The sequence below is a fragment of the Canis lupus genome, chromosome 11 (assembly GCF_048164855.1).
Source record: "Canis lupus baileyi chromosome 11, mCanLup2.hap1, whole genome shotgun sequence".
In the NCBI taxonomy this organism is placed as follows: Eukaryota; Metazoa; Chordata; class Mammalia; order Carnivora; family Canidae; genus Canis; species Canis lupus.
Genome location: NC_132848.1, coordinates 37,983,524 through 38,000,324, shown reverse-complemented (window position 1 = coordinate 38,000,324; position 16,801 = coordinate 37,983,524). Strand labels below are relative to the sequence as shown.

Sequence of the window (16,801 nt, the reverse complement as noted above, 5' to 3'; positions counted from 1 at the left end):
AACATAGAAAGATGGAGACATGCAGTAGCACTTGATCGGGTAAATCAAATTGGGTGAGATTACCCCCAGATATTTTAAAAAGCCGGAGAGGAAAAGATACGCAAGGACATTGAACAAGTTACAAAGTAGATCTGTGTACATTCAGAGGGTATTCTATGGAAAACATGTATGCTGATTTCTTTTTATCTGTGAGTCCTACAAAGGAAAAAGGAAGCGCTGCAATGAATGGATGAAAAAGGCTGGTTCTTTACCAAGGCTCCCAAACTGTAGCTGGTGATGACACAGACCCGTAGCTCCATCTGCTGGAGAGAAGCAGACCTGCCCTTGCACAGTGTATAAGTGAAAGTGACCCTCTTTCTGTATATAGTCCTAGTGAGCCACCCAGGATTTATTAAATACTCCAGGTGTGCAAGATAATACCTTGTCAGGCTCTAGGGTAATAGTAATAAAAACTTAGATGCATTCCTTGCTGTCCCTGTGCTTAATTCTGAGAGGCTTTCTGCTTTTAAAAAGAAAAAGACTTCAATTTAGCTAGTACATTTTTGCATTCTACATTCCCTTCTTAGACTTCTTCATGGATGACTTTTAAGAAGTCATGTAACCTCTCTCTGAGCATCATTTCCCTTATCTGTAAGATAAGAACCACTACCTCTCCTACAGGCTCAGGCAGGTTTTAAACTTTTATTAAATGCCTAGTGTGTGTGGCAGACACAGGCACTTATCTACATAAGATAAGTAGAAGCCCAGTTCTTGCCCTCACATGGGTTAGACAAAAAAGCTTTTAGAATGTAAGTGAGAGGACGTCATGGGGGCCCTGAAGTGGAGTGCCTGATACATACAGGAGAGTGGGGTTGGAGAAGAGTTGGGACAGGTTTTTTTGAAGACCTGATGCTTCAGTTGTACAAGGATATTAGAGTTAGCAAGAGGAAGATGGAAAGATCTGTCAGGCTGAGGGGCCAGCATAAGCAGCAGCATCAAGATGAGGGCCTGCATGGCATGTGTCACTGCAGGGTTGCATAAAGTGAGGGGCAGGGAGTGTCCAGAGATTAGGGTTAGCAAGCCAGGAAATATAGGGTTTGTTGGCTTCTTAAGGGGCTTACCTTTGTGCTCAGTGCACTGGAGAACCATTGTAGAGTTTAAGCAAGTTCCGTTGAGAGACCCCTGGTTGTTTAGATGACTTGCAGGTTAGATCTCCTGGATTTGGTTGAAGGCAGAGAACCCAGTTAAGAGGCTGCAGCCACAGACCAAGTGAGTAATCATGAGGACTAGAACAGTAGCAGGGCTAAAAATGAGAATGATGTGGGGCAAAGGGACACATTTAAAAATGAGTTAGGAATTAAAATTAGCAGAAGTAGTTGGCTTGAGGGTAAGATGTCAAGAGTGATTAGGGGATCCTACCTTGGGTGACTGGTTGGATAATGTTGCCATACTTTAGAGAAGGCATATGAAAGGAAGAGCTGGCTGTGAGCATGGAAGGGAAGGGGGACTGGTTTACTTAGTCATTTTGAGTAAAGCAGCCAGCAGACAATTTGATGCGTGACTGTGAGTTCAGTAGAAAGGTCTGGCCAATGATGCTAACATGCAGGAAGTGGAGCCATGAGAGATGATGAAGTCATCAGGGACAGTGTGCATAGTGATACAGGCAGAGAGCTAGGGTTTGAATTAGGGAAGTTGCCACACCTAAAAGGCAAGCAGAGGAGGAGGGGACAGTGACAGGGTGATGAGAAACACAGGGGTAATGGCCTGGAGACCAAGGATATTGAATTGAAAATTACTAGGAGAGCATTGTTTATAAGTGTCAAATGTAAGATAAAGATTGAAAAATGTCTTCTGGATTTGCTCTTGCCTGGAAAAATTTGTCCGAAGAGAGGAGGAGGGGGTGAGATGATAGCTAGAAGGACTCAGGATAGACTTCTGCTGATGGCCTCCCTGAGCATGCATTGCCCCTTTGTCCATCACAACACTGTTTCCCTTCATGGTGCATGGTGATCAGTAAAGAATTGGGACACAAAGACGTGGCAGATATTTGCCTCTTCTGGATTTTAATTGCAATAACATAAGTTACTTTCTTGAAGAGAATTCCATATGCTGGGAATCTTGCTCAGAAGACTTCCGTTCTGTTTTCCTTCTCCCAGGAGTGCTTGTGGCTGCTTTCCAGGGTCTCTGTCTGTGGTATAGTACTGTCCCCTGTGGGAATGAGGAGGGAAGCTGCTTCTCACCCACAAACAGCTTTTGTACTTCCAGCTTCTTCTGTATCCCACTCACCCCAAGAGAGAATAAGTGAATTGAGGCCAGAAAAGTCCTCCGGCTGGAATTGTACAGTGTTGAGTATTCTGTGCAAAGTCCAAACCCAGCTCTGATGGTCGGGCTTTACAGTGAGCCATGAAAGTGGAGCCTGTGAGATGCTCCCGGGAGTGCTGGGCAGAGCCCTGAGGTTGAGAGCTCACTGTGCCAGTAACTTGTCCTGGGTGAGTTCTTTGACCTCTCCAGACACCAGACTGCTTCCCTACGGTGTAGATGGCCCTTCGGGGTGCCTTTCACTTCTGCCTTTCTACTGACAGTCGCTGTCTCTCAATGCTGCCAGTACCCAGGCTCTCGGGTTTGCATAATAAGCAAAGGTGAGGAGTTGTTTTCTTGTTTTTAAAGATTCGCCTCAGGTCCTATCATTCTGAGAGATGCTGTTATCATTCTAAAAATGGCTGCTTTATAGTAAAGAAATTGTGTAAGAAACTTCCTTATACTATTCTCAATGTGCCAGGGCAAGGAAGTCGTCATTTATGGAAGTGGAAGGCTGTAATTAGTTCTACTGAGTTCCTCCAGCTCAACCAAAGATTCCTTTATTATTCTTCAATGGAAACTTGGCATCCAGGGGTCCTGGGAGATGTATTGACCTTACTCCTTCTCTGCACTGTTTGTCAAGGGTATCTAGGACAGAAGGAGCTATTTGTCTGCTTAGGCTGGTAGAGTTTGGCCTGCTTGTCTCAAAACTTGGGCTGAGCCACCAGGAAGAGAAAATAAGACTAGCCGCCTAACACTGAAGTGGTAAAGCATTAGAGAAGTAAAAGAAGCTCTGTTAATTCAAACATGTAGATACTGTCAAGATCCAAAAGGGTGAAGGGTGGGGGCTATCTTTTTGTGAAAGCTCCACCACTTTCTAGCTGATTGATTACTGTTTGTTTTTCTAAATATTTTCTGCACATTACAATGCTTTCAATAAGTTTATGGATGAATTTCTTAAGTACATAATAAAACACTCAACAGGATATAAGTTATGACATTTAGGGGTGTTGCCTTATTGCTTTAGAACTTTGGGGTTATCGTGTAACACACTGAGTCACGTGACTTGACTGAATGCAGGAAAAAAAACCCTCAACTTGGTTTCATTGGCTTAAATATAGCTCGAGGCAACAGACACAAAGTTAAGATGAGGAAGTACTTTATGGTGTAGGAAACAGGAGCCTTTAAAGATAATTCACCGTGATCTGAACTGGTTGCCCAGGCCCTGATAAATAAGTGAAAACAAGAGCAGAAGTACCGGAAAGGAGATGCTTTATTCTTGAGGTGAGAGCAAGGGAGTCTGAAGGGACAGCAAGGAAAGTACTTGGAATATCGACTTGCTTTTGCAGAGGTGGGGCTGTGTATACAAAAGTTATTAAGGCAGAAAAGTGGAAGTTTGGAAGAAGACATTCATCGAAAAGATATTCGTTGAAACTTGCATATCCAGTAAGAAAAACAGTCTTGGGTAAGTTGTAGTAGCTTACTAATACTAATTAAATTTTTCTTTTCACTGCTGTAAAGTGTCATGTTTGTGGTTCTTACTTCCTGCGGGTGCATATTTAATTACTGAGTATATGTGAAAGCATATGTGTATATGTAAAAACATATTTTATTGGTTTCAAAGAGGGTGAGGAAGATTTGCAGAGAAAACATTAACAACCTTGAATAGTGTTTAGTGCCGATAGTGTATGGTCCTGCAGAGACATAGAATATTTTTATAGTAATGCTTTTTGTCATTTTATTACATTAAATATTTTTAACCCAAATTCTGTGTAGGCTCTTAAACAAATAAATAAACAATCACATACTGTTTAATACTATTAGTGAATATCTGTCTTACCATGGCGTGGAAAAAGCAACTATAACTGTTTGAATTACTTATTCATTAACCAGTAGGCCATTTCTAAAGCAACCTTAATGTGCCAAAGCCACATTTGTAGAACATTTGTTCAGAGGTGATTATTCACCCCAAAAGGATCTTGTGCCATACACATGATCTGCCTTACACAATGAACTTCCTTAGAGATTAAAATGTATTCATGAAAACATTTATTTATCAGTCAGTCTGCAGAAGCATTATAACCTTGAGAGGAACACAGCTATGATCTAGAATGAGGTGATGTATAAGGGACTTTCTTATTTTATATATGTTATATACCTATAGATACATGTTTTTTATATATAGACACATAGTCATGAAATAAGGACTCGTTATAGCATTTGGAAAACAATTCTTTTTTTTCAAGTACAAGAAAGAAAAGGTTAAGAAGAGGATGATCACTTTGCTTTGGTCTTACAAATTAATAGAAAGGGTACATTAGCTTGCAACAACAAGGCACTGTGCATGGCTTATAAAATAAAAAATGAGATACCTTGGATAAACATACACACAATGGTGTAAAAAAAATTACATATAAATAACCGGGTATAATCAGACCAGCATGAGTACTGTCAAATTCTGGGGGATGACCAAAAGAAGAAGCGGCCTGTAATTCTCAGGGACAACACCATTTAGTGGATTGTTAAATTGGGTTTCGAAGAATGAGTGAATTTCAGCACTTAAAATATGATGGGAAAAGGTATTCTTCCAGGTACAGTTGGTGACATCTTGAGCAAAGGTTTGCAGGTCAGTTTTACTTCTCTGTTCAGAATCCTCTATTGCCTTTCCACCTCATCTGGAATGGAACCTAGAGTGCTTATTCTGGTCTGCAAGGGCATACTTGATGTGTGCCCTGCCCTTGGGTTCCTCTTTTTCTTTTTCTTTTTTTTTTAAGATTTTATTTATGTGCTGTGATAGCACTGATGTCTTGCCATGTTATTAATTGTGCACAACTACACAAACATGTGCCTTCAACACAGGGAGTGTAGACTGTGTGAATGGCTCAGGAACAAGGACGGTGTCTTATCTTTCTGCACTGTCCCTCTCTCCCCTGCTACCACCCAAAGGCTTGGCCCTGGCTCCTTGAAGGCACTCACCGAATGTTTTCCCACCAAAATGTTCTGTTACATTGAAAGTCCTACCACACTGTTTGTGGAAGTATTTTTCTTAACTGCTGTTGAGTCTGGTGGTAGTTTGGTAGAAATAGCTCCTTGCTCTATTTGTATACAGGTAGACACCATTATTGTATTTTGTATGGCATGAGTAATAAAATATGCACACCTTCTTTAAAAAAGAAGAAGAAGAAGAAGGCAGAGACATAGGGAGAGGGAGAAACAGGCACCTCGCAGGGAGCCTGATGTGGGACTCAATCCCAGAACCCCGAGATCACGCCCTGAGCCAAAGACAGACGCTCAACTGCTGAGCCACTCAGGAGTCCCTCCTCTTTCTTTCAGATACTTTGTCTTTCATGTTCCCTCCTATGTCCCCAGTGCCTGGAGTTCTAAGTGCTCAGTAAATGAGTCTAGAATAAATCAAAGAAATTTAAAGGTATCTAATGTGCTAGGACGTAAGATGTGTTTGTGGGATAAGCATGATAGGGAATGCATATGGAGTACCAGTCTGGAATGCAATATAAAGTTTTGGGGTAATTTTTGCAGGGAAGGGATATATGTAACTTTGCAGTGTGGAGGATAGACTTGGAGAACCAGAGAGTGGAGATTGCAATACCATACAAAACATTGTGCCAGCGATTCCTTCACACAGTAGACATTTAACTCCATGCTAAGCACTGTGTTCAGTTCTGGGGATACAAAGATGACTGAGAAATAGTTCCAATTGTTAGGAGCAGATATGTGAACATCCTGCAGTAGAGGTCTCAATGAATGATGTGATGGGGACTTGAACCAGGGCCTTATCAGAGGTAGCAGAGACTATTAAATCTCATTGACTGTTTCTTGGTGTCAACAGCTCTAAGAGTTCCCAGAGAAAAAAAAAATGAAGCTGTTTAAGGGAACTTCAAAGGGTCTTTCGTCTTAATACAGAAACCCGACAGTGATTTTGAATTACATCTTGCCCAAAAGTTCTTATCAATACATTGATTGGTACATTCATTCTCAGAAGATTATATATATATATATATGAACAGCACCTCAATAACTGCCTCTACCCAGTGTCTATACTAGGTCAAATTTTAGCTCCAAATGAGTGCATCATTTTGGGGGCATAGTTTGCCAGTCTACAGAATGGAGATGGTATCTTACAGAGTGGCTAATTTAATTAAGTGAGGTAATGTATTAGGAAAGTATTTTATATACCAAACAAGTATATGATGGTATTGTTGAGGATGAGGATGGGTACTCTACCACCCCAGATGAGAGTTTGGGATAGGTTATATAGAACATGGAAAAATAGAAAAATGAATTTTACCAAATATTCTGTGTTGGGAGGAAAGAAGAGGCAGATATTCTCTTAGCAATATATTTACAGGGCTTAAAAACTATGCTAAATGGAAGTTTCTTGGCACCATGGGGAACTGTTTGGACAGCTAGTTCTTTGTGTTCAACCATTCATGTTTTTTTTTTTTTTTAAGATTTTATTTATTTATTCATGAGAGACACACAGAGAGAGGCAGAGACACAGGCAGAGGGAGAAGCAGGCTTATGCAGCGAGCCCAATGTCGGACTTGATCCCAGGACCCCAGGATCACACCCTGCACAAAGACAGACGCTCAACCCCTGAGCCACCCAGGCATCCCATTCATGGTCTTTTTTCTAATTTGACAGTTTCAGATCTGTAAGGAGAAGCTTCCTTTCTCGTTCATGTATTTATTCACTGAGTCTCTTTATTCTTCACATACTTCGGTATAATCAAAAGACTGTGGGTTTTAGAACTACCAGACATGGGTTCAAATACCTTAGTCAAAAGATGCCTTATCTGTAAATGGCATTAATTCCTAATCTGTAAGTAGTGGTGATTAATTGACATGTGTACAAGGATCCTGGCTTTATATTTGGTGGGATTTAGGTGGTCAAGAAATGTTCCCTCCTCTCTCTCTCTTTCTCTTTTTTTTTTTTTATAGTGGTAAAATACATGTACCATAGAATGTACCATTTTAACCATTTTTAAGCGTAGAAATCAGTTAATTGTATTCATGATGTTGTGCAATTGTCGCCACTATGTCAAAAACTTTTCATCATCCCAGATACTCTATATCCCATTAAGCATTAACTCCCCATTCTTTCCTCCTAGGCCACAATAACTTTTAATTTCCTTTCTGTCTTTATGAATTTGCCTCTTGTATATTTATATAAGTGGACTTATATAACATAAGAGCTTCTTTGTCTGGCTTCTTTCACTTAGCATAATGTTTTTGAGGTTTATCCATATTGTAGCACGTGTCAGAATTTCTTTCCTTTTTATGGATAAATATTACTGCATTCTATGGGTATAGCACATTTTGCTTGTCCGTTCATCTGTGGAAGGATTTGTTCCCATCTTCCAGCTATTATGAATAATGCTGCTGTGAACACAAGGCTACAAATAGTATGTTTGAATCCCAGTTTTCAGTTCTTTGGGGTCCCAGAATTGAAATTGCTGAGCCATATGGAAACTCTATGTTTAACTTTTTGAAGGACCACCAGACTGTTTCCCCACTTTGTGTTTCATTTTATTCTGCATCATTCATACATGTCTCCTTTAAGATCTAGAAGTACTAGAGCTCAAGATCGAAAGAAATAGAGTTTTATTGAGTATTTGATGATCTCAATGATTTTTCTCTCTTTCTAAACAGTGTGAATCTCTTCAAACTCTCCCATCCATAGATTTTCTTCTTTCTCTCTTGCTCTTCTTCCTCAAATCTGTTCCCCTTCTCTCTCTCTCTTTTTTTTTTTTAAGATTTTATATATTTATTCATGAGAGAGACAGAGAGAGAGGCAGAGACATAGGCAGAGGGAGAAGCAGGCTCCCTGCAGGGAGCCTGATTCAGGACTTGATCTCAGGACCCCAGCATCACTACCTGAGCCAAAGGCAGATGCTCAACCACTGACCCACCCAGGTGCCCGTATGTTTTCTTTTCCTCACCAGCTTTTTCCCTCTCCCCTCTTATTCTGTCGTCACCCCTCATCTTTTCTAAAGGGAGAAAATCTGTCAGGAACTGGTCGTTCTCTGTCTCCCAGCTGCACTTGGACCTGGAGTTATTGTCCTTCTAGTGGAATGCGTTTTAGAGGAGGAATGAGATCAAGAGGCTAGATCACAATGATGCATAATGAACTTCTTTAAGCCAGACTTTCAGAACGATTGACATCTGTAATAAATAATGGCAAGTATTTGGGAAAAGTTGGTTGGAAAATAAGAAAATAGCATCATCCAAGAGAGAAACTGTTTTCAGCGTTGCCAGCTCAGCACACTGTTAGCAACAGCTTGGAGGAAATCAAAAAAGAATTTTTCACAGATGAATCAGCCAGAAATAAACCCCTGACTGCCAAATTAGATGTGATTTCTTAGTCAAAGGGATTGCTTTTCATTCCCCATAATCCTGATTGGCCTGGTCAGTAATCGAAAATCAGTATTCAGTGTGATTTTACTTACATCTCAGACCGTTATAAAGGTCTTCATTCATTTTATATCTGATGGGATGCTAGTGGGAAATAAAGGATGTATCCATGCATTTTATGAGAGCATAGTGTACACACATCAAGTAGCTAAAATTACAAGGCTACACATGACTTTAGTCAGTAGCGATGAGCAATGATAATAGTCCTAAGGAGGTGAGCTGCAGCCAGAATTTTGACCTTCATTTTAATGATTTATTAACACATAGACCAGTAGAAAGGTGCGAGGAAGAATATGGCAGGTAAACAGATGATGGGAATAGATAATGCAGCTGTGGGGAAGGGGGATAGATGTTGCTTAGAAAGTACCCCACAGCTCTGCCTGGTACGAGTGATTCTGTGGACGTAATTAGAGTGGAAAGGAAAGAAAAAAAGAGAATTGCGATCCAGACTTTCCATGACTAACCCCAGGATGACTACACCAGCGACTCAACATGTCTACGGGGTTTCTGAGACTTTCAAAGAAAAGGAAGTAACATTTACCAAGAACGCACTTTGTGCTGGTAAATGCTAAAATGCTTTCCCTTCTGTTAGTCCTTGAGCCTATGAGGGAGTTTCATTCTGCCCATATTTAAGGATGAAGAATCTAACCCACAGGTGAGGAAATTTGCCTTTGCTAATAAGAGATAGAGTCCAGGTTGCTGCTCTTCCTCAGTAAACCAGGCTTATTCTATTATCTAATTTGGAGCTATCCAAAAATACAAAATATGAGCGACATCACATGTATAATTTAAATTTTTCTAGTAGCCGCATACACAAAGAAACGGGTGAAATTAATTTTAATAATATATTTTATTTAATTCCACATGCCAAGCTGTTGTCATGTCCAAACTATATACATATTATGTAACATATTAAAACTATTGAGATACTTTACATTTTTCTGAGCTAAATCTTTGAAATCCCAACTCCATTCTACATTTACAGCACATCTTGGTTTGAGCTAGCCACATTCCAAATTGCTGTGTGGCTACTAAATTAGCATAGGTCCAAGAAAGGTATCTAGACTTATCCTAAAAAATTGAGGGTAGAGGCTCTGCCTTGAAGTCATTGGGAGGAAATAAGATGGGGCAGGAGAGTAGCTTCTTTTAAGATGGAAAACTATAGAAGAAAAGTACCATACATGAAAGACAGGACTGCTCTTTAAAAGCAAGTAAAGAGGGCAGCCCCAGTGGCTCAGTGGTTTATCGCCGCCTTCAACCAAGGGCGTGATCCTGGAGACCTGGGATCAAGTCCTGTGTCCGGCTACTTGCATGGAGCCTGCTTCTGCCTGTCTGTCTGTCTCTCTCATGAATAAACAAAGTCTTTAAAAAATAATAAATAAAAGCAAGTGAAGATATAACGTTCAGACTCATTGAGTCACTGTGTTGTACACCTGAAACTAATGTAAACACCGTGTGTCAACTATGCTTAAATTAAAAATGAAAATTACGAAAGTAAAGATGGAGACTCGGCTGGCTCAGTCAGTGGAGCCTCCAACTCTTGATTTCTGGGTTGTAAGTTCAGGCCCCCCACAGTGGATATAGAAATTACATAAAAATAAAATCTGAAAGAAAGACACGTTACCGTATCGTGTAAGGCATATTACTGACCAAAGGGCCATTTATGAAGAGCAGTAAAGTCATACCAGTCATTATCACCACCGCCAGTAATGACCACAGGAAAACTGTGGCATTAAGTGCTAGATGCTGATCCATACTTAGTTGGAGGAATGACATGTCTTGGCAAATCTACTAACCATTAAGAATGGAACCACAGCTTTTAATGTACATGAGCAGGGTGTTGACAGAAGAGTCAGTTCTTCCAAACGCTTAATGCCTTTTTCAGATGGGAGCTATAATGTCTGCTTGAGGAAACAACCATGAACAAACTACCTTATATGGAAATTTCCACAGACTTCAGCTCTACCCAGAGCAAGATAAATGATAGTTTCAGCCTTCTATTGCAGCAAAACAGGAATTATTTTAAAATGTTCTTGGAATTTCCCTTTCATCCTCTTCCTGTGATTGTGCCGCCTACTTTGTTGTCTTTGTCCCACTCAACTTGTCATTTCTGTCTTTGAGTCTTTTTGCATTATACGTTTTTCTCTTTTTTTCTTTTCTTTTCTTTTTCTTTTCTTTTTTTTTTTTTTTTTTTTTTTTTGGTAGTCAGCTGTGTAGTATGGTCTTGCTCTCTGGTCTTACTTGTGGGACTTTAATTCTGTTCCTACACCTAAAAAATGAAAAGGATGAATTAGAATCTTTCAGTCATTCAGGTCCCCCACTTTGCAGCTTGGAGCCTCATTTTTACATAAACATTGCTGTGCTACCATCCCCAGAACTCTTTCCGTCTTGCAAAACTGAAACTCTTAACTTCACATTCCCCTCTGCCCCCAGCCCCAGGCACCCACCATTTTACCCTCTGTCCATATGGATTTGGCGATTTCAGATACCACCTCATATGAAGTTTAATCTTACGGTATTTGTCTTTTTGTGACTGGCTTATTTCACCTAGGGTAATGTCCTTAAGGCTCATTCATATTGTAGGTCTCAGAATTGCCTTCCTTTTTAAGGCTGAATAATATTCCATCATGTATATTTATCACATCTTGTTTATGCATTTGTCAACAGACATTTGTGCCGCTTCCACCTTTTGGCTGTGATGAACAACACTGCTGTGAAGATGGGTGTATAGAGATATCTCTTGGAGTCCCTGTTTTGAATTCTTATAGATATCCCCAGAAGTAGAATTGCTGGGTCACATGGTAATTCTATTTTTTATTTTTCGGGCATGGCCATACTGCTTTCCATACTGACTATACCATTTTATATTCCCACCAACAGTGCACCTATCAAACATCTTTTCATGTACTGACTAGTTATTTGTATTCCTTCTTTGGAAAAAAGTCTATTCAAGTCTTCTGCCCATTTTTAAATCTGGTTGGGTTTTTTATTGTGGTTGAATTGTATGAGTTCTTTATAGAATCTAGATATTAACTCCTTATTCAAATATATAATGTGCAAATATTTTCTCCCATCCCATGATTTGTTTTTTAACTCTTTTGATGATATCTTTTGATGCACAGAAGTTTTTAATGTTGATGTGTAGTCCTGGTTCTCTGTTTTTACTTTTGTTGCCTCTTCCTTTGGTGTTCTATTCAAGAAACTGTTGCCAAATTCAATGTCATGAATTTTCCCATGTGTTTTCTTTTCATAGTTTTATTTGCTCCATTTGGAGTTAATTTCTGTGTATAGTGTGAGTTAAGAGTTCAACTCCATTCTTTTGCATGTGGATATAAATTTACCCATTTTGGGATGCCTAGGTGGTTCACGTAGTTGAACATCTGACTCTTGGTTTGGCTCATGATCTCAGGGTCCTGAGATTGATCCCCACTTGAGAATCTTTCCCTCTCCCTCCCCCAACTGCTCCTCCTACCCCCACCCCACACACGTATGTGCATGCACGCATGCTCTCTTTCTCAAAAGCTTTAAAAAAATTAATTAAAATAAAAAATAAATTTTCCCATTTGTTGAAAAGACTCTCCTTTCACCATTGAATGGTCTTGACACCCTTGTCTAAAATCATTTGACCGTATTTGTGAGGGTTTATTTCTAGGCTCTCCATTCTGTTCCACTGGTCTGTGTATCTATGCCAGTATCACACTATTTTGATACTGGAACTTGTAGAAAGTTTTGAAATCTGGAAGTGTGAGACCAGTTTGTTTCTTTCAAGATTGGTTTGGCTTTTTGAGGTCTCTTGGAATTTCATACAATTTTAGAATGGATATTTCTATTTCTGCATAAAACAATTGAGATTTTGATAAGGATTAAAACCTCACTTTTGAATTCTGTAAAACAAGGGTGATACTTTTGCCCAATGATTTCATTCAAGGCAGAAGTTTCTACCTATAGAAATGTCAAATAGTCCTGGAGGTTTGGGGATGGCTTTAGGCATCCGTGGGTGGTAGGAGGCACATGCTGGAGCAAGGTTAGGAATAAGGAATGATTTCCTGGCATGTGCTTGTAGTGGTGCCTTAAAATATGCTTAAGGAGGGATGCCTGGTTTGCTCAGTGGTTAAGCATCTGCATTCAGCTCAGAGCATGATCCTGGAGTCCCGGGATCAAGCCCCACATTCAGCTCGCTGCATGGAGCCTGCTTCTCCCTTTGCCTGTGCCTCTGCATCTCTCTCTGTCTCTCATGAATAAATAAATAAAATATTTTAAAAATACATATCCTTAAGGAGTTGTGTAGGGTATCTTCGCCCTCTGCTGCAAACATACTAAAAACTAATACTCTTTTGACTTTTCTGTGACCCACTAGTTAGTATATTGAGGTCCCACCATTCAGTGACCAACGTTGCTGTAGTGCTTTATTATCTTTTCCAGTTTGTTTTTAATTAATACCCTATTTAATTCTTAATAAAAATGTGAGGGAAGCAAGCATATGCTGTCTTTAATTTATAAGCAAGGAAAGTGAAGGCTTTGCAGAAAACTTGCTGGTGGCCATGTAATAGCTAGAACGACAGAAAAGCCAGAGGGAGGCCTCAGGAGTCTGCTGCAGCCTTCTTTCTGTGGGGCAGTTGGGCACCATAGGCACAGGGGGCGGAGTTGGGGAATGTGATCACTCCTTGCAGTGATGGCTTTATGGAAGCCATCTAGTGTAACCCACTGGCTTCTTTGGCTGTCCCCTGCTTGTCCTCATGGGCACACAAAAGAGTGCACTGAGTTGGAGGAACAGTAGTTGGGTAAGGGGATTCATGGCAGGAAGGGGATACACAATTGGAAGAAAAAAAATGGCTAGAAATGAGGCCAGACAGGTAAGTACATTGTAAAGTATTATGTTGTTAGAAGGTAAAGGAGAGATAGTAAAGTGTCCCCCAAACTGAAAAGGCACTCTGAGGTCAGAAGAGGAAGCAGGTGACTCTATACAGTTAACAGAGTTTTATTCAGGGTAATTTACTGATAGCAATATTTTCCATAAAGTCCAGAACTTAGTCTACAGATTTTATAGAGCAAGAGAATATGCAGAAGGGCACTGTAGTGAGATCAGAGCGTTTGCCCATACCTCCGAGGACTTGCATGCACCTGATGGATAGCTAACCTTTGCTTAGATCTTGGTGCCATCACCTGTGCATCAGGAATGGGGAAGACTGATATCTCTAACATAGGCCCAAACCAGCCTCCCTTCCCCATCTGGGCCTTGGCAGGCATTTCTAAGGTATGTATGTTAATCTCCAAGGGACCTGGAACATACAGCCACCAAAAGGTCATCAATTGAACATGAACTGATGTCAGAGATGGCATAAGTATTGTCAGTACTCCTACATATGTCTCATATGTTATGCCAAGGTCTTTGAACCATATTTCATATAAAATAGACATCCATTGAAATATTTTAAACAAGGGAGGCTGGGTGGCTCAGTGGTTGAACGTCTGCCTTCAGCTCAGGTCATGATCCTGGGGTCCTCGGATCGAGTTCTGCATAGGGCTACCTGCAGGGAGTCTGCTTCTCTCTCTGCCTATGTCTCTGCCTCTCTCTGTGTCTCTCATGAATAAATAAATAAAATCTTAAAAAAAAAAAAAAGAAATATTTAAACAGACATAGCATGATCAGAATTGCATTAAAAAAATCTTTGCAGGGAGGAAAAGGAGAAATATTGGTGATAATGTTGATATGTATTCTGTATTTTAACATTTATTATATGCCACTTGTCAACCTTAAAATAGTTATTTCCCTAGCAAAATGTATTTATTCAGGAATAGCAGAGAAGTTGCAGTTCGGGACAGCAAACTCTGGCAAACCACAGGCAGGTCCAAACGGACAACACGAAGGTCACTTTTATTAGGTGTTATCGTGAAATTGGGGAAGATTGTTGTAAACAAAAGTTCACTGGAGAAGAACAAGAGCTAGGGCTATGGAGGTTTCTGGAGCAGGAAGAGATTGTACCTCTTTTTCTTAAAAGTGAGAGAAAATTCCTGTGGGAAAAGGACCCTTTCTTGTCAAGATAAGAATTATCTTCCTTCTTCCTGCTGGCTCTGCTGGCTGTGGCAAGTGGTGCATTGGTGAGAATTCCCCTTTCAGGGCTTCCTGACTATGTTTTCAGTGAGGTTTCTGTTACTCCTTCTCCTACACTTGACCTCCATTAGCCCATGTGATTTTCATAGGAGCTGTGTGAGGTATGTTATAACCATCCCCTTTTTAGAAATAAGGGAAAAATAGCTAGTAAGTAAGTACAAAAGCTGGGATCTGAGTTCAAGTCTGGTTGACTCTGAACCCAGCCTCTTATGGAAGGGAGATAGAGGATGGGGGCTTCAGTTGGGTATGCAGTATGGTGTAGGGAGGGTGTGAGGTACATAAACATCAATGAAGAGAGAAATGGAGATGACATTTCATACATTAAATCAACTGGTTTTGGTGACTGGTTTAGTGAGAAAGAAGTTGCTAAGAATGACTTCAAGATTTTAGCTTGGCAGCCTTTGATCAAGATAAAGGACATGGCGAGCATTGCTGTGCAATATTCAGCTTCCCCACTCTCCCGACTGGTGACAGAAGTTAAGGAAGCATGCCAGTTGTCTGATACCATTACTGTATAAGTAGTGCTTGTATGCAATTAATTTTACACAGGACATGTTTCTATCTAGTTAAGATTCACTGTGATACAGTTTTTAGGTTTATTTCTCTCTAACCTAAATATTCAGAAAAGAGATGTTGATCTCTCATAAAATTTGCTATTAATGGTACCAAATTATAAAGTACTAAATTAAGTGAGACTTAATACTATGGACAGAGTTTCTTTTTACTCTGTTCTTTCTGCTTATTCTGGGTTTTCAAGTGTGTCTAGATCTTCATTTACCTATTAAAGGAATTGCCTCTGAAAGCTAGCCCTTTGTATCTGTTTTTGTTAATCTTGACTGTTTAACCTTACTGTCTCTAATGCATATTATGTTGATGCTTTTCTTTTCTTTTTTTTTAAAGATTTTATTTATTTATTCATGATAGTCACACAGAGAGAGACAGAGAGGTAGAGACACAGGCAGAAGGAGAAGCAGGCTCCATGCACCGGGAGCCCGATGTGGGATTCGATCCCGGGTCTCCAGGATCGTGCCCTGGGCCAAAGGCAGGCACCAAACCTCTGCGCCACCCAGGGATCCTGATGCTTTTCTTTTAAACAGTTTATATCCAATAACTCTCATTATTATAATACTCTCTTCTTCTGAGTGTGCTTCCTAGCAAAATGTGTTTTTGTTTTTTGTTTTTTGAGATTTTATTTACTTATGAGAGACAGAGGGGGGTGGGGCAGAGACATAGGCAGAGGGAGAAGCAGGCTCCATGCAGGGAGCCTGACGTGGGACTCGATCCCAGAACTCCAGGATCATGCCCTGGGCCGAAGGCAGCGCTAAACCAGTGAGCCACCCAGGCTGCCCTGTTTTTTTTTTTTTTTTTAATTTTTATTTTTCCAGCTTATTGAGCTATAAATGCCACATAACATGTGTAACTTTGAGGAATATGATGTGATGATTTAAGACATGTCTACATTGAGAAACATTTACCATGATAAGGTTAGTTAACACAGCCAGCACCTTACGCAATCACCATTTCGTTAACATCAACAAAATGTATTTTTTAATTGTGATAGTCATCATGCTGTGCATTACATCCCCAAAACTTACTCATCTTATACCTAGTAGTTTACACCCTCCATTTCTTCCACCCCTCAGCCCTTAGCAAGCACCATCCTACTCTCAGTTTCTGTGAGTTCAGTGTTTTTAGATTCCACATATAAGTGAGATTGTACAGTATTTGGTTTTCTCTAATTTATTTTATTTAGCATAATACTCTCAAGGTCCATCATTGTGTTGCAAATGTCAGGATTTCCTTCTTTTTTAGGCTGAATAATATTCCATTGCATATGTATGCATACATAGACCACATTTTCTTTATCCATTTGTATCAATCAATCAGTGGACACTTGTTGACACTTGTTTCCATGTGTCAACTACTGTGAATAATGCTGCAGTGAACGAGGGAATGCAGATACCTTTTTGAGGCAGTGATT

The 16,801-nt window shown here is 40.0% G+C and overlaps 1 protein-coding gene across 5 annotated transcripts in view; it reads left to right on the top strand.

Annotated features, from left to right (window-relative positions):
* The window catches only part of LIMS1 (LIM zinc finger domain containing 1), a 146,464-nt gene that overhangs the window by 49,685 nt on the left and 79,978 nt on the right, over positions 1-16,801 (top strand). The window contains exon 1 of one of the 5 annotated variants that reach the window (XM_072844341.1): positions 3,568-3,742. The exons of 3 other annotated variants lie outside the window; for them this stretch is intronic. The gene's annotated coding sequence lies outside the window, so the exon portion shown is untranslated. Of the gene's footprint in view, positions 1-3,567; positions 3,743-11,375; positions 11,510-16,801 lie in introns of those variants that run through there. One more of the 5 variants, XM_072844343.1, reaches the window with a different exon arrangement.